Source organism: Gopherus flavomarginatus (genome assembly GCF_025201925.1).
Source record: "Gopherus flavomarginatus isolate rGopFla2 chromosome 11 unlocalized genomic scaffold, rGopFla2.mat.asm SUPER_11_unloc_1, whole genome shotgun sequence".
Taxonomy (NCBI): Eukaryota; Metazoa; Chordata; order Testudines; family Testudinidae; genus Gopherus; species Gopherus flavomarginatus.
The window spans coordinates 1,516,544-1,520,693 of NW_026114602.1; the positions used below are offsets into that span (position 1 = coordinate 1,516,544).

The 4,150-nt window shown below is 42.7% G+C and overlaps 1 pseudogene; it reads left to right on the plus strand.

Annotated features, from left to right (window-relative positions):
- Positions 1-418: 418 nt before the first annotated feature.
- LOC127040897 (olfactory receptor 4D5-like) lies at positions 419-1,510 on the plus strand (annotated as a pseudogene).
- The last annotated feature ends 2,640 nt before the right edge of the window (positions 1,511-4,150 follow it).

The window sequence follows — 4,150 nt, forward strand, 5'->3', positions numbered from 1 at the left end:
CAATAACATTCAGAATATGTGAGCGGCCATGCAAGGCCAAAACAGTCTTATTTATACAGATAAAAGAGCGGGAATCAGACAAAGGAACAAAAAGAAAGCAAAACTGTAAAATTCACCTGGGGCACAGCATGCATATCCTACTTCCTTACTAACTCTTTATGGATCTGAGGCTAATACTTCACCAATTGCCCTTAAATGGTGCAATTGTTCTATGTGAATGTCTGTATTCCTGACACCTGGATTGCAGCATTCCAACAGTTTTTCTTAAAGGTACAGACAGCATTTCTTTAATCCTTTCTATTTTCACAATATAATTCATTCTACTTTCACAATCAAAAATTTCAAAACATTTCGGGGGAGGTGGTGTCTCTGTTATAAACTGTAGCTTAGTGGTTTGCAGAGGTACCTGCGGAGTGGGATGACAGGGTTTGGTTTCCCTTTTTGCCTAATACAGAGAAAGGATTTGAATTTAGGTCTTCCGTAAGAGAGGAGCATGCCCTGGGTTATGGGATATTGGGGTCTGGGGTTTACTCAATCTCTACTCTTGAATCTCTGCTATTTTGTGTAAATAATTAAAGAATGACTGGAGCAAGGATTTGATTCTGAGTATCCTCATGACTACCTTAACCACCAGGCTATAGAATCATTCTTACCAGCTTTCTGTCACAAATACTAAGAATCGCTATGAATTGCCATTATGAAAGACAATGGACCCGGGATGTTACCTCCCAGTAGTTCATAAACTCACCTAGCATGTGTGCCACTGCAAATAGTGGGTCCTAGGTACTTATTTAACCATCTACCCTTTTCCCCTGCAACTACACTGTTATTTTTTGTGTGCTTTCCCAATCAGAAAGGGAATACCTAAGCAAAATAATGCACAAAACAAAAACTTTGTTAAGGTTGTGAGTGGGTTTCTGACCCACACATTCATCTTCCACTTCATCGGGGGCACTGTGGTCTTCTTCCTAGTAGTGATAGCAGCTGATGGGTATATGGCCATCTATAAGCCATTGCACTACCTGTGTATCACGAACAGAAGTATGTGCAGGGGCGGGTGGCAGGGGCATGGCTGGGTGGCTTTGTTCATTCCATTGTCCAGCTTGCACTGATCATCCAACTGCCCTTCTATGGACCCAACACACTAGACAGTTTGTAATGCAATGTCCCCCAAGTCATCAAACTGGCCTGCACAGACACGTATATAATGGAGGTTCTGATGGTCTCCAACAATGGGCTGGTCACCACAGGAGCCTTCATCAAATTGCTCATATCCTACACCATCATCCTTGTCAAGATAAGGACACATGTCATGGAAGGTAAGCACAAAGCCCTGTCCACCTGCGCAGCTCAGATCACAGTGGTGAATTTGCATTTTGGGCCTTATGTTTTCATCTATGACCGGCCTTTCCAGAAATTCACCATGGACAAGACAGTGTCTGTACTGTACACAGTGGTTACTCCAATGCTAAACGCAATGATCTACACCCTGAGGAACACTGAGATGTAAAGTGCCATCAAGAGGATAATGGGAAGTTTCCTGTGCTCAGGGAGGAAAGCGAACTTCTACCGGATTTGTGGTGCAGGACAGTTGCGTGTTTTGCCTTTCTAAATACTTCCAAGATTTCCCAGGTATCTGGATGTTCAAATCTCATCAGTTTTCATGGGATTTAGACATGTTTAATCCCTTAGGCAGCTTTGAGATTCTAAATCTGCAATCTGAAATTGTATATATTTTTTTAATTTCAGAAGACCCACATGAAGGAACCTGATTATAGCCCTTATGACAGGGGTGGGCAAATTTTTTGGCCCAAGGGTGACATTGGGTTTGTGAAAAGGTATGGAGGGCTGGGCAGGGCAATCTATGCCTCCCCAAGAAGCCTAGCCCCCTCCCCCTCACACTTCTCGCCCCCTGACTGCCCCCCTCGCAACCTCCCCATCCAACCCCCCCTGCTCCTTGTCCCCTGACTGCAGGGAAGGGGCACAGCAGAGTAGGGACTGGTGGCTAGCCTCTCCAGCTGGGAGCTCAAGGGCCAGGCAGGACAGTCCCACGTGCCAGATGTGGCCCGCAGGCCATAGTTTGCCCACCTCTGCTCTATGAGATAGAATTGTTGGCCAAGATTTATATTCATTCAATGGTATGTACTTATATGGCCTCCATAACAGAGTATCTGAGGGCTTTACAACCCTTAGTCCTCACAACACCTTTGTGTAGTAGACAAATGCCATTGTCCCTGTTATACAGAAGGGGAACTGAGGGAGAAAGAGATTAAATGATTTGCCCATAGTTACAGAAGAAGTCCTTGGAGGATGAAGGGAACCAACGCAGTTCTTGACAGTGCCAAGTTAGTTCCTGTTAGGATATAGATATTCAAGACTGTCGGTAAAGGCATATACTTTAAGAACTTAGGTATATTTTTATCACTTAGCTAGTTACAGGGCTATAAAACAATGAATCAAAATCACAGTTCATCTGTGTATGGGCCTTCTCTCACTAAGATAGTCTGACGCCCAGTTCTTAGACTAAGGCCTTTGTCTAAGCAGCAGAGGCAGCCTTATGTTTGAAAGGTACAGTCACATCCTCACAGTCCAAACTAGTCACATTGAAATAAGGTATTATTGGGCTGTTAGGAATACAGTCCTTTCCTGATAATCACCACCAGATAAAGAGAGCTAAAGATGAGGGGGAGGAATAGTTCAGTGGTTTGAACATTGTCCTGCTAAACTCACAATTGCAAGTTCAATCCTTGAGCGGGAACTGTGGTAAAAATCTGTCTAGGGATTGGTCCTGCTTTGAGCAGGGGGTTGGACTAGATGACCTGCTGAGGTCCCTTCTATCCTTACAATTAGTTTGATAGCATCATGTCTGGGAAGAATTCACTTCTCAAGAGCTACAAAGAGTCCTCTAGCACCTTATAGACTAACAGACATATTGGAGCATAAGCTTTCATGGGTGAATACCTACTTCATTAGATCCAGAATAACACAGTCACCCCTCTGATACTTCTCAGTGGTTGTGAAATCCTCATTTCTAATTTGGGTAGTGGCATATAATTGGTTAGATAGTTATGTTATAATATGTTACGGTTAGTTAGACAGATTTCAGTAAAATGATTGGTTAAGGTGTAGCTGAGAATATTACAATATAAATTAGGCACAAATAGGAAGTAAATTGGGATTATAAAATAAGGAAAAAGGAACCTGGATTTAAGCTTGCTGGAAGTTCACCCCAATAGACATCACATTGTTTGCACATTCAGACTTTTGGTATTGTTGTTCTCTGTTCTCACAAGAAGGACCAGGAAAGTGGGAGAGTTAAGGAATAAGTCCTCTAAGAGTTCCCTAAACTGATTCTTTCTCACCTTTCACATCCTTTTTCTCTATGACCACCAGAACTCCAAGAAAGGGTGTGTTTCTATGTAAGAGATGATGCAAACAATCATCTTAATATCACATTACTGCTGTCTTTTTATGTAATTTGGAGTCTTTGTATATTTACTAAATGTTCCAATGAAATTGTTAATGTTTCAATTCGCCCTCAGTGCATCATCATTCTACATATCAGGGTTCCTAACCAGACAATTAGAAAAACAGATCTTCTGTTTATCACAGGTCATTAAGTACCACCCAATGACCTCTCTGTTTACCCCACCTCCCAGGAGCTAGAGAGAGCTTCAGACAATAGCTCTAAGAAGGGAAACTGCTTTGAGTTTGACTGATGCAGCTACATCTGCCTGAATGTGCAGAGACGCTGAACCAGTCACAAAGATAACTACATAAGGTTGAGGGACAGGCTGCTGTTCCAGGATTGCTCTTGCCATTGGTGGACAGATGGGACAATTCAGGGAAATAGAGCCCAGTTTTTTACAAACATGGCATCACTTCTCCCCACTCTCTCCGAGGGTGTCTCTAAGGTGGCCCTCCTCCAGCCAGAGTAGGCCCTTCCTCTGTCTGGGTTTCTCAAACTGGGCATTTTTCCGGTCTCTGATCTCTCACCATCACTGTCATTTTACCTAGGGACCCCAGAGCTAATGTTTATATATTTAGCAGGCAGTTAACCAGCAAGGAGTATATCTCACAGATTTCTGTCTATGAACTATAATCTCAAGATTTTAGAATATTTTATGTTTATTAAAATGGGATAGAGGTT